The sequence below is a fragment of the Sminthopsis crassicaudata genome, chromosome 5 (genome assembly GCF_048593235.1).
Source record: "Sminthopsis crassicaudata isolate SCR6 chromosome 5, ASM4859323v1, whole genome shotgun sequence".
Taxonomy (NCBI): Eukaryota; Metazoa; Chordata; class Mammalia; order Dasyuromorphia; family Dasyuridae; genus Sminthopsis; species Sminthopsis crassicaudata.
Genome location: NC_133621.1, coordinates 64,391,809 through 64,406,062, shown reverse-complemented (window position 1 = coordinate 64,406,062; position 14,254 = coordinate 64,391,809). Strand labels below are relative to the sequence as shown.

The window sequence follows — 14,254 nt, the reverse complement described above, 5'->3', positions numbered from 1 at the left end:
TTATAGTTAAATTTCTTCATTCTCTTCCCCTATACTAAATTCAAACTGAAAATTAATCCTGTAAACTCACCTGCCTATACAAGAATTGATGGTTTGGTAGGGAAAACAAGCTACAAAGTATATTTTAAAAATTGCTTAAACACTCAAGGTGATGAAAATATTTCCAAATTTACACCTTCTAAATGTGGGCCTGATGTTCACAAAACTTAATATGGGCCAATGTTAAGTCTCTGAGAGTTACTTTGCTTTTTTTTTTTTTTTTCCCCCCAAACTAAAGGACTACTCAAACTGTTTGTTTCAGTCCCATAGGAGGGCCTTTCTTGCTCAAACATGATGAGGCTTGCCTATTTGTAGTCTAGCTAATATGAATACCCAGAATGCAGAGAAAATATAAAGAAAATCCCCAAGATGATAGCTAGCTGTCTAGAGCACATATGAGTTAACTACTAGCATCTTTACTTTGTGCCTTTAATCTTTTTTTTCATACTTCCCTTATTACAAATTTTTAGATATTTTGTAGTAAATAGTAATATACAAAAGTGCATAGCACAATGAGTAAGCACAAATACAAACACACAGAAGCACAGAGGTATAAATAATATAAAAACTGACAGTTTGGTAGGGAAAACAAACTACCAACTGTTTTTAAAAAACTACATAAACACTCAAGGTGATGAATATTTTCTAATTTACACCTTCTAAATGTGGGCCTGATGTTCGCACTCACACTTAGAGCATCGAACACATGGATATATCTACCCCAGGTGTGTATATCTCTAACTTAATTGGTTCCTTTTAATTCCTATACAATTATACTTTCCAGGGCAGCCATCAGCAATAGTGATAATTATAACAGCTAAAATTTATATTTCGCTTACTAGTGTCATGCTCTATGTTAAGCATTTATAATTATCTTTACAACAACCGTGGGAGGTAGATACTATTATTATCATCCTTTTTTTTTTTTTTTTAACAGTTGAGGAAACTGAGGCAGAGGGATTAAATGACTCCAGGGTTTTACAACAAATAAACTAACTTAACTTACTCTCATTCATAGTAAGTCTTTGAGGTTAGATTTGAATTCAGTCTGACTCTAACCCCAGGAGCTATCCACTAGCTGCCATCTTTTGGAGTTCCAATAAGGTTACCATTTTTCCTAAGCTTACCTTATCAACCAGTGTTCTTAGCTGAGGAGAAAAACAAAACAAAGTAACCAACCAAAATAAAAGTTCTGACCCTGGAACAAGAAATCAAGATGTGAGGGACTTTTGTGAACAGAACATCTTATTATTTCAGCATATTTCAGCTATTTGAAGGTATTGTAAAATTGTAAGTGGATTTAGGAAGACCTTTCTAAAGGGAGTGGGGTAAGTGGAAGGACCTAAAAGATGTCATCAAAGGGAATGGGAGGGTGGAGGGATGGAAATGAGTAGAGCTAATATTTTGAGGCATAAGAATAGAAAAGAAACCTGATGATCCATTAAAGTCAGGCTCTCTTGTTGGTCTTTTCTGTTCTGGAAGGGAACTGTGATCTGAGAGGTAATCCCCTGAGAGGAAGCAGAAGGGAGGAGAGCTCCAAAGTGGCTGGAACTTTAGTAAAGAAAAAGAGGCATCCTTTGTGGCCTCTGGGAGGAGTTAAGCAGGGAGGCTGCCGGGAGCGATGCTATCTGCCTTGGGCCCACCTGACTGAAGATGAAATCAGGTACAGGTGGTAGCTCAGAATAATGGGGGAAAACCAAAGGAGAGGAGCAGCCTTAACAAGTGAGTGGTGTATGTGTTTGGGGTATATTTAATTGGATGGGAAGTACTGAATCAAGGTGGAGAAGAAGATTTCCAGGAGTCAGGAGGCCTCTAAGACAGGTGCTGCAATTTGGAGCAATGCCAAGGGGCTGTAAAACTGATCCAGCAGGGTCTGTACTGGGCCTGTGTCCCAAAGGATCATAAAAAGGGAAAGGGACCCACAGTTTTAAAATGTTTGTGGTGGCCCTTTCTGAAGTGGAGGAAACTGAATAGATACCCATCATTTGGAGAATAGATGAATGAATTGTGGTATATGAATGTTATGGAATATTATTTGTAAGAAACGACCAGCAGGATGATTTCAGAAAGGCCTGGAGAGACTTACATGAACTGATGCTGAAGAAGTGAACAGAACCAGATTATTGTATACAGCAACAGCAAGATTGTGTGATGATCTCCATTCCCCTTAATGACAACCTTTAGGTCCTTCCATTCACCCCACTCCCATTAGAAAGGTCTTATATGACATGCTTGGCTCTTCTCAGCAATAGTGATCCAAGATAATTCCAATAGACTTGGGATGGAAAATGCCATTCACAAACAGAGAGACAGCTATGAGAACTGAATGTGGATTGAAGTATAGTATTTTTGCCATTTTTGTTTGTTTACCTTTTCTTTCTCTTGTTTTTTTTTCCCCCCTTTGATCTGATTTTTCTTATACAAGATGAGAAATATAGGAGTATATTTATTTGCTTGTTTTTTGAAACTTCAAAGGCAGCATTTTATTTCCTAACCTGAAGCACAAGTCCCTCTCCTGATTTCCCATTATACCATGAAAAAAGTACTTAGCATAGTGCTTGTCACATAACAGGGGTTATCTCCAAATAAATGTATATATAAGTGAAAAATTTTTTTTTTAAATAAGAAGGGGTTACAGAGCTGCTGGTGATGGCTTGAAGTAAAAGGGGCAAGGGACTACCTTTGGGACTGAAAAAGGAAGTGCAACATGTATTTATTAAGCATCTACTAAAGAAGCAATTAGTGGCAAAGTGCATAGAGTGCTGGCTCTGATCCTTCCTACTTGTGTGATCCTGGCCAAGTCACTTAACTCTGCTCAGTTTCCTCAACTGTAAAATGAGCTGGAAGAGGAAATGGTAGACCACTGTAGTATTTCTACCAAGAAACCCACAAATAGGATCATGAAAATTTGGACATGACTATGCTATATGCAGCTATATGCACTCAAGTGGCAGGAATACAAGGATAAAAGCAAAAAAGAGGCAGTGCCTTCAAAAAGGTTATGTTCTATAAAGAATACACAAAATGCATATGTATATGTACACATGTACATAATATATATTTATGCTTATGTTTCCACATAAATGGAACAAATGAGAGAATAAAAATAGTATAGAAATGACATTATTGTTATTGTTTCAGGTATTCAGCCAGAGGAAAGGCACAGGGATGAGATATATAGAGTATGATCCAGGTTCAGTGGAGACCCTGTAGGGGTTATACCTGCAGCAAAAACCGAAAGCATATTCTGGGAGGGATTGAATATGCCTTTCCACCTGGAATCAGGTGATGGCAGGGACTAAAGGAAGGAAGCTGGGAGGGAATAATAATTAATATAACACCTACCATGTGCTGGGCTTTGTGTTAAGCACTTTTACAATGATTATTTTATTCAGGCCTCACAACAATCCAGCAAAGGAGATATGCCTGTTTTGTAGCTGAGGAAACTAAGGCAAACATAAGTTAAATGACTTAGGATTTCATAGTTAATAAATGTCTGAGGAGGAGTTTTTCATGATCAGATCAAAAAAGAAAAAACAAGGAAAGAAAAAAAAAGCAAGCAAATAACAAAAAAAAGGTGAAAATAGTATGTTGTGATCCACATTCAGCCCCCATAGTCCTCACTCTAGGTACAGATGGCTCTCTCCATCACAAATCTATTGCAATTGGGAGGGCCCTCTTGACTTCAGAGCATCTTCCACCTATTCTATTGCTTTTTCTTATTTCCTTATTCCATGGTGTAGGAATTTTTTTTTAAAACTGGTTTCTGATCCATACCTGAGCTTATATAACAGCCCCCCCCCTTTTTTTTTTGACAACTTGACCTTATTCTCTTTCTGGCTTAGCTGTATTTGAGAGGAGGCAATAAATGTTGTGAGCTTCCTGAAGCAAAGAGTGGGAGTGATCATCTCACTCCATTCCCCTTATCATGAAAATATGAACAGATGGCCCTGTTTTTGCATCTGTCCCTATTGTGTGCCAGATGGTATAGTGATTAGAACCCTGGATCTGCCATTAGGGAGCCATCATTTCAAATCCAGCCTTAGATATTTAGTAGGTGTGTGACTGTGAAAGTCACTTAAACTTACTCTAACTCAGTTTCCTCATTTGTAAAATGGGGGTGATAGTAATTGAACTTATCTATCAAGGTTTGTAACAAACTTTGCAAATCTAAAAGTAATATATAAATAGTAGCTATTATTATTTCTATTATTTTCTTACCTTGGATGAAGGAATATTAGAAATGGTGAGCTTGTGAGCTTCCAAAGGTCAGGAAAATAAGTTGTCATGGGTCCAGGTACTGGATAGCTGAGTCCAATGAGGAACAAAAACTCTATCTGACTCAGATGTTCAATGGATAGATGTTAAGATATAAAGATCTGCAAGCAAGATATGGCCCTCTTCCACTGTAGTATATTTCATTTAGGAATGAATATGGTAAGGATGAATGCTTTGTAGCAACCACACTAAGTTTGAGCCCATTCTCCATAGGGATTGATGTAGTAGAAGGGAGAAGGAAGTAGTTTAGGTCTGGGAGGATTGATATGCTCATACTTCTGTTCTTGCTATATCTCCTTAGTAAATATTCCCTTATAAGCCAATTGATGTTAAGTCGTTAAATGACATCAGGGTGCTAATCAGTGGTATCTATCATATTGAGACAACATTAACTGGCCCTTCCAAGGAAGTGGAAAATGAGTGGATGCCCATCACTTGAGGAATGGCTGAATAAGTTATGGCATATGAAGGTAATGGGATATTATTGTTCTATAGGAAATGATGAACAGGTATTATTTCAGAAAAGCCTGGAAATTCTTACATGAACTGATGCTGAGTGAAGGGAGTAGAACCAAGAGAACATTAAACACAGCAACAGCAAGATTATGTGATGATCAGTTGTGATCTTTTCAACAAGAGATTTGGGATGGAAAGAACCATAATGCATCCAGTGAGAAGACTATGGAGACTGAATGTGGGTCACAGCATAGTATTTTCACCTCTTGTTGTAGTTTTTTAGCTTAGTTTTTTCTCATTTTTCTCTGTTTTGATCTGGTTTTTCTTGGGCAGCATGAGAAGTGTGGGAATATGTTTAGAAGAATTGCACGTTTGACCTATTTTGGATTACTTGCTGTCTTGGGGAGGGGGAAGGGGGAGAGGAAGGAAGAAAAATTTGGAACACAAGGTTTTGCAAGGGTATCTCTAAAACTCTGAGTGGTAGTAGTAGTCAGCAGACCCAGCTCTAAAGTGTGAGTGAAAATTGGGATGGGCAGCGAGGTGGTGCAGTGGGTAGAACAACAGCCCTAAAGTCAGGAGGACCTGAGTTCAAATGTGACCTCAGCTACTTAACACTTCCTAGCTGTGTGACCCTGGCTTAATCCCCACTGCCTCAGCAAAAAGGAAAAAAAAAAAGGAAGAATTCTACAGCTATACTCTGGGACGGAGACACAGGCTCGAACCTGGGCAATAGCGAGTAAAGAGGCTGGAGTGACTAAGATGGAGAGTGAGCAGTCATATAAAGACAGGCGAGGCGAAGTGTCTGGACCGTTTGGCTAGAGAGAGGCTGGGAAGGCTTTTAACTGCCAAGCCAAGGAGTTAAACTCACAGATAAACTCATGAGATGAGTAGTTCAGCGTGACTGAGCGCACTTCGCCCGAGCTTATTCATTCGCAGAAGGCGTTTGGGAATGTACAGAGCTGGAGTGGCTGCACAAGCATCCTGTGAGACAGCTGGAGGTTTGGTGCATGCAGTCCTGCTGATTGTGTGGGCGCTGCTGAGGCCCCCCCCACCTCCCCAGCCGGGACCCATCTGATGATGGATCCGCTCGCCCGGGAGAAAGCCGCTCCGGCTCGGCTCGCTGTAGCCAAGCGCGCGGTGGTTGCTTTATTCCGGAGCATCCTCTCCCTGGCCCGCATCCCTTCGCTCGTCAGTTTCCTCCCCGGCTCCCGCAGCCCGGCTGCCTCTTTCTGGTCCCCATACGTACTTCAGCCGCTCAGGAGAGGGCGGGGCCCACAGACGGGAGGGCCGGCAGAAGGGCAGCGAGGGGCAGATTCTCGCTTTGTTGCTTGAGCTGAGTGACAGCTGCAGAGACCTAGGAAGGAGGCTCAGAGCCTAGCAACAGCTCTCCCAGGAGCAGGGGAGGCTCTGGGGCTAGTTTCCATGAGCATGATCTACTTTTAAAGCCAAATCACCTCCTCCCAACAGGCAGAGAAATTTCCATTTAGTCAGATTGCTTAAGAGTATTTCAAGAGCTGGGAACTCTGGGCATTGGCCGTGTGCCCTGAGGCATCACTTAACAGGTTTAGGCAGGTTAGCCTAGATTTGGAAATTAGTCCTCCTTTTGGAAAAGATTAGGTTCGTACCGGGATCCCTGGGAAATGGAGTTATCCCGCTGCTACGTGGTGAATTCCCTGAAGCTGAAGGTGTTCACCCGGGGCTGGCTGGAGACTTGTTTGGAGTAAGGGGTCAAGACAGATGACCTCACAAATTCCTTTCAGTTCTGACGTTCTGTGACTCTCATCCACAGAGAGTTCATCTTTATCTTTGGTGTATGTTGCCAGTGCTTTTCATAAGATTTAAACCTAAAAGGACCTGAAAATTCCTACAGTCTAATCCCTACATGAGGAAATTCAACCTGAGAGGTTAATTTCCCATAATCAGAGTCAAGATTTAAACTCATCAATGGTCTATTGATATACATATATACACTCTATGAATGGTTTTTCCACTGTACATAGTACTATTGTTCAATTGTATTGGGAACTTCTAGGGGGGAGGAGGTTCTTCTTCCTCTTCTTTATTTCCTGTCCTTTATTTATTTATTTGTTTTTTTGCCAGGAAGTCTTAAGTGTCAAAGGTCACATTTGAACTGAGGTTCTCCTGATTTTAGGGATGGTGCTCCATCCACTGCACCACCTAGCTGTCCTTCCTTTATTTTATTTTACTTTTTTACTAACACCAACCAGCACAATCTTGTGACAACTAAGCTTGGAGAAGTGCCTGGGGACACTAACAGCTTAAGTGACTGACTAGGATGATTTAGTCCTCTGGGAGTTTAGGTGGGATCTGAAACTAGGTCCTTTTAATTCAGAAGTGGAATATTCCTACACTAACAACTGGGTTCACACACTGGATGTACTTATTATTTTTGTTGAATTTAACTTAATTCATAATTGCTGCAAGGATTTTCTTTTTCAGATTTAAAAAAATGAAAGAGAAAGCTAAGAAGGCTGGGTAGGTGTGTATTTCAATAAGAGACTTAAAGAGAAACCTTAATAAAACACATGTGATTTAGTTCATTCAACTGGAAAGTAAGGGATGGCTTACTAATGGCTGCTCTCAATTACCTTGCGGTTATTTTCCATAATAATTGTAATTGTAATATAATGGATAATGGAAGCTGGGAAGTCAGAAGATAGCATCCAGCATTCAGGCATCTTTGTGTGGGTATTATATATATATATAGTGAGAATTCACTGAACCTTGTTCATAGGGACTTAATAATACTACTGTCTATGGTCTCAGACAAACCCATTCAGTACTCAGTGTCTGAGTTTTCCTCAATCCTTTGGTAACCTTGGTCAAATAGAGATGTTTATATCATCATCATCATTTAACATTTAATGATTACACACTAGTTATATGACCTTCTTTTTGGTCTTATGTTAAAGGAAGGAATGAAATTAGTGTTCAGATTTATAAGATTCTTTTGCACAAACATTTATTGCTGTTATTAGATGAGAGAAAATAGTATGGTGATTTCCCATGCTCCAGCCTTAACTTTTTAGTTTCTTCTCTTAGGCATCAAGGGCTTTCAAACTTTCCTGGAGAAAAAAAAGATCCAATAAACTTATTATCTGTAAAGACATTAAGGACTTAATATGTTACCCCCACCAGAAACATTTTCACATTAAAAGAGCAAAGTCTGACAGGCAATCAAACTAAAGGAATGAAATGCTAATGGTAGAATTTCAGGCATCCCAGTAAGTGACTTTTTATACTCTCTACATTGTTTTCTGTATCTCTTTGTCCAACTTAAGTGAAGCTGTCCAGATCTTAACTGTAATTTGCTTGCCAGAAACACTTTAAAATCATCATTAAAACATCATCACCATGCTCTAAAATAGACAAAAAGCTGAATTTTAAAGTCCTGTTTTTGGGATATTTTTTCAATTAGTCTGCTGATTAGGAGTAGAGTTGTGTTGTGGTTCCTTTTAATAATATCCAGATAAGAAACCTTTATTCAGAAACAGGTTTTATAGGCTGCAGGATTATAGGATGTACTTGCCATTCAATTCAATGTAACAAATTTGCTGTTTAGTTCTAAGGATTAGGTTTATTTGTAAAAAGGTCACTTGAGATCATATTTCTTTATCTGAGGAATTGAAACCACTTTGTACTTTTCACTTGTTCTCCCAACATACTTATGTTATCTCCATTTTTACCGATGGAGAAATGGAAGCTCTTAAGAAGAAAATGTTTTTGCCCTTATTCACTCTAATGCTGATTGGTTTGAGAATCTTTTCCGGATTGCTAAAGCACTATTAGGCATCTTAGTATTATATTTAGGAACTTTCATCAAGTTGTCAATGCTATGCTGAATGTATTCTTGTTTTTGTACTAATCTTCTGGACTTAGTGGATAGAGTACTAGGACCTGGAATCTAGAAAATCTGAGTTCAAATCTCACTGAAGGGCTGAAATGATTTCCCCTCGCCCTCATTTCACTGTTTCCCCTTTCCCAGGGCACCTTATTGTGGATTTATATATGGGCTGGACTCTGCCCCTAGAGGGCCACTCCTTGAAAGAGAAGATTTTTTCCCCCCACTCATTCTTTTGTTCTTTTACACTCCTACACTAGAACTCTAAGCCAGTAAAAATAAGGTTTGGTTCCTGAGATTAAAAAGGTGTTTGGCATACAATTTAGATCACCAGGTAGGTATAGGATAGTTATTTATTTCTTCCACACAAAAGAAATTCTTAAAACACAACAGACTGTGCACCCTGACAAAGTATGAAAGTATAGATCCTGTTATACTCCCCCTAGGAAGAAGCATCATGGGGGCTCAAGCTTGCAATTCTTTATTGAGCAACCAACACAAGTACAGAGGAAGAGGAAGATTTGATTCTTTCCCTCTTCATAAAAGATCCTAAAGAGAGAGTTTTATGTAATAATTTTTGGAGAAAGGAAGAACAGGACATGAGCAGAAGTTATCTCTGTATTTAAAGTCTATTGAGGGAGCATCTCTTCTTGACTTAGTAATTATTCATTCCTCCCTCCCTCCCTCCCTTCCTCCCTTCCTCCCTCCTTCCCTCCCTCCCTCCTTTCCTCCCTCCCTCCTTTCCTCCCTCCCTCCCTCTCTCCCTCCCTCCCTCCCTTCCTTCCTTCCTTCCTTTTTCCCTTTTTTTTTGGACACATTTCCTTTCCTCTGCTTCCTTCATAGGGACTAAGGGGTTGCTGAATCAGAGTTTATCATATCAGGGCTCCCTCTTCCCTCCTTTGCCAATCATTACAATGGGAACTGCAACTGGATCTACCCTTTTTTTAATTTTAGGCCTCTGACTATGTCATCATGGTCCCATTCAATTCAACAAATACATATTAAACAGGTACTCTGTGAGTCCCCATACTAGGCTGGGAGCCCTGGCCTTTGCTTCCATTTCTTTCACTGACTGCTCACTTTGAAATTGATCTCCAAGCCACCCCAGGGGGTAACGTGGCTGTAATTTGCACAGCATGCTCCAGTGCATGACTTGATGGATGGTAGGTCCTTGGCTCTGAAGAGGACCAAAATGACATTGCTACGTTAGAATGAGTTACAGTGTGTCCCACTGTGGCTGATCAGACCCATTCGGGCCGGGAATGCTTGGCCACAGGTAGGACCCAGATGGTCCCTATGAACATTAAGGAAGTCACAGAAGGGCCGGGGCTGATCTTCTGGCACTGGATGCCCTCCTTTTTCTAAGTTCAACCTTTGCTTAAGTTATTAATTATGTTAATTATTTTTCCCGTCACACCTCCGCTCCTTTCCCAAATTCCATCAATTCTCTGTTATTAAGCGGTAGAGCTTCCTCGGGCCTTCCTTTCCCTGGAGGCATTTGACTGTGGATCCCTTGCCTGGCCCAGCATTTTTTTCTTTCGGTACCGCTCGATCCCTCACCTCTCCTCCTAGCTCAGTCTTGGCCCCTGCGTGGTGGATATTTGCTATCTGGGAGTTGCCTTACAATGTTGTTTGTTGTTCTGAGCTACCTACTCTTAATGACTTAGGGGAGAAGTTGTCCAGAGGGAGAGAGTGGGCAGCTCACTCTAGAAAGCTTTTTAACACAGTAGAGCCTGCACTCACAGCATTTTTTTTTTAAATAACAGACTCAAAGGATACTGTAACACTTTTTAATTTTCCGTGAGCATGGTTAATTTTTTCTCATCCAGACTGGATTCTCGTAGGACCGGGAGTTTGCATTTATCACTGCGCCGAGTGCGCATTCACCCGCTGTAGCCAGCACTCGTACCCTTTTACCCGGCTCATCGCCCTCTCCCCACTCCGGGGATGCTGGTGCTCTGGGGCAAGGTCAGCACAGGGATAGTTTTCAGGGTCACCAAGGCTCGCGGGGAGGGTGAGGAGTTGAGCAGGTGAAAAATGAACCAGTGGATAATGAGTTCGCGTCAGGCGTCTCCAGGTAATAGGGATCTTTCCCCAAGCCGGTTTCTCTTGGACGCCGGAGCCAACACCTGCAACCAGCCAAGACCAGAGGCAGGGGGTGTGTGCGCGGCAGAGTGCCAGGAGAGAGCGAGGGTTCGAGGCGAGAGGGGGCGGAGCTCCGCTTGATTGACAGGGTGTAGGCGGAGACCACCGGCGTAAGCAGGACCAATTAGGGTAGCGAGCAGCTTCCTCCGGCTGGCCAATGAACGCGAAGCAGGGAGCTCGTCGCTTGGCCTGGGCCAATGGGAAAGCCCTTTCCACGCCGGCGGGCTAAGGGGCGGGGGATCAGGCTCCTCCCCGTCGTAACCCCGCCCCTAGGGGAGGGGGCGCAGGCGGTGACTCCCGGGAGCCGAGGTGGGGGCCGGACTCCCCGTAGGTCGGCGCGAGCGCGTGTGTGTAGATGCGAGTGTGTGTGTGAGTGTTAGTGAGTGAGGGTGCGCTCGGCGATGTGAGCGAGAGCCCCGGGCCCCGGCAGCAACCGCCGCCGCGCCTCGCCCTCACTCACTCCCGCGCCGAGCCCGCAGGAGCAGGGGTCGTGGGAGCGGGCGGCGCCTTCCGAGGCCTCCTCTGTCGTCGCACCCGCAGGTAAAGGAGTCCCGGCGCACCCCGGCCGCCCGATCGGCTGCCTTCGGCCCGGGCTCGGGCTCCGGCTCCGGCCGCGGCACCTGGAGGAGGCGGGGCCCGGGGGGCGGGACGGCGGGGGGGGGAGGAGGCTAGCGAGCCGGACCCCCGCCGCCCGGCGGCGACCTTCACTTCCTTTGTAGCCGCGAGCCGTGCGCACAGCAGGCGCCTACTAAGTGCTTCTTCCTGGAGCTTGACAGTGGCCGGAGGGAGGGCCGAGCCGCGGGCGGGAGGCGGACGGGGCGGAGCCGGTCGGGGGGCTTCCCTCGGGGCCCCCCTCGGAAGCCCCTCCCCGCCCCTCGGCGGTAACTTGGTGCTGCTCGCTCCAGGTTTGCTTCCCTCTGGTCCTCTTCTGCCGGTCTGTCCCCCTCGCTTCTCCTCCCCCGGAGCCGAGCCGGGAGCCGGCGGCGTGACTCACCCTGCCCGAGGCCGGGCTGGGAGACCTGGGACCCCCGGCCGCCGCCGAGTCCGCGGAGAGGAAATCTAGGGGGCATGTTGTTATATTTTGTGGTTGGGCTCGTGCACGGCTCGTATCAGGCGCTTGTTAGATGCTTGAACTTGTTTTAAACACTTAAAACATATAGAAAATATTTTTTTTTAATAATCCCTAAATTAGTTTTAAAAATTACATTAAATATTATTGCCTTGTCTATAATTAGTTTCCTTTGCGATCTCTATGCATTTTTTCTTTTTTTTGGTCTTTAAAAGCGTTATCCTAAGAAGGGTCCGCAGGCCTCACCAGGTTCTAAAACAGACAAAAAGGAATTTTAAAGTCATGTTTTGGAAGGGGGAGGGGCTTTTTCTTTCATTCAGTCTGCTGAGTAGGGATTAAAGTTATAAAAATAAGAAGCCTTCATTCAGAAACTGAGTTTCCAGTTTCCAGGCTGACGGGATGCACTTGCCATTCAATTCAGGGTAATGGTGTGTGCTGTTTAGTTCCCATGATCAGGTTTATTTGTAAAGTTCACTTGAGATCATTTTTCTTTATCTGAGGAATTCAGAGCACTTTGTACTTCTCACTTGTTCTCCCGGAGTATTCATCTTATCTCCATTTTTACTGATGGAGAGATGGAAGCTCTTAAGAGGAAAATGCTTTGCCCTAATTCACTCACGCTGATGGGTCTGAGGATGTTTTCCGGATTGCTAAAGCACTATTGGGCATCTTAGTGCTCAGTAACGTATTTAGGAACTTTTATCAAGTTGTTAATACTACGCTGAATGTGTCCTTGTTTTGGTGGTAATCTTCTGGGCTTAGTGGAGAGAATTAAGAAGACCTGAGTTCAAATCCCACTGAAAACACTTCCTGGCTTCAGTTTCCTTACCTGTAAAATGGGAACGTGAATAGTTATAGTACTTCTCTCACAAGATTCTTGTGAAAATCATGGAAAAACAATGTATATTTTCTGCTTTGCTGACCCACAAAGTTCAACAAATATTAATTATTATTTCACGGGGCAGCTCAGTGGTGTGTGGGGAAATCCCTGGGTCTAGATTCAGGAAGACCCGAGTTCAAAGGTAACCTCAGACACTGATTAGCAGTGTAACTCTGGGCAGATCACTTCATCCTGTTTGCCTCAGTTTCCTCATCTGTTAAATGAGCTGAAGGAGGAAATGGTAAATTACTCTAGTATCTAGTATCTCTGCCAAAAGGAGGTCAGGAAGAGTTGAACATGACTGAACAACAGCAACAAGTGTCATTACATATTGTACTCATTTTGTAGGCAGAAAAACTGCCAGCCCTGCATGATTTTACTTTGGCTTTCTTGATTCCTATCTGGCATCTGCGGTGGATTTAATCCATAGATTTGGTTAGGTTTTGGGCAGCTGTGGGTAGTGTGCCCAGCCTGGACTCAGGAAGATTCATCTTCCACAATTTAAATCCAGCCTGACACTTGCTAAAGGTGTGACCCAGGGCAAGTCACTTAAATTCTGCTTGCCTTTATTTCCTCATCTATAAAGTGAACTAGAAAAGGAAATAGTAAACTCCTCCTTTGAGAAATATCCTCTACCTCCAAAAAAGGGTGACAAAGATTTGGACATAACTGAAAAAAACCATCTGAACAACTTGGCTAAGTTTCCATAGCTGTTTCCAACTGCTCTTCATGCTGCTTATGAATATCAGCCCTTAGAACGACCCCTGGCACCTAGTAGACACTCTTTGACTGACCCAAGTACTTATGGTAGATATCAGGTAGAGACAAATGTACCATTCCAGTGATATGAAGGTGATGAAAAAGGGTTGGTACAGTAAGCTGTACCAACCTTTGTAAATTTTTGAGCAGATTCAGGAGTGTGTCTTTGCTTTAGCATAAAGGTTAATGATCCATTAATAGGTAAATTGCTTCAAATGAAAACCTAGCTTTTAAATTTGGAATGTATGGTATTGTTTTAAACTTATTAATGTATCTTTGTAAGTAAGCAAGTATTCTGCAGTTTGGCTTTGATTTATTCACTCAAGTATTTTTCAAGTGCCTCCTATATGCACGTCAGGCACTTTGCTAAGTGTTGAGGATATAAAGACAGGCAAAAAACAGTCCCTGCTGTCATGGAGCTCACAGTATAATGGTGAAAGAGATCACGCAAACTTGGCTTTTGAAAACGTGTGTGAAAAATTAGGGTACTGGAGGGAAATAACCAAAAATGTTTCCTCCTATTTCCACTTTTAAAAAGGAAGCAAATTTAGTCCTTTATGCCTATTCTGATAGGTAGTTATAAATAGGTTCTTAAAATGACATCAAATTAAAGAGACTCAAGTTTAATTTAATTTACTAGTTTCCTGAAATATTGAAGATTGAGAAGACATGAATATTTATGTGTATACTATATTGTTTTGTTTTTTGTTTTTAATCCTCATAGGGCTTTTTTTTACAGTTGGGGAGAATTTTACCCTTTTTGGTC

General features: G+C 42.6%; 1 protein-coding gene across 3 annotated transcripts in view; it reads left to right on the top strand.

Annotated features, from left to right (window-relative positions):
- Positions 1-11,062: 11,062 nt before the first annotated feature.
- The window catches only part of MPP7 (MAGUK p55 scaffold protein 7), a 237,113-nt gene continuing 233,921 nt past the window's right edge, over positions 11,063-14,254 (top strand). For 2 of the 3 annotated variants that reach the window (XM_074267011.1, XM_074267009.1), the window contains exon 1: positions 11,063-11,320. The gene's annotated coding sequence lies outside the window, so the exon portion shown is untranslated. The remainder of the gene's footprint in view (positions 11,321-14,254) is intronic. The other variant, XM_074267010.1, reaches the window with a different exon arrangement.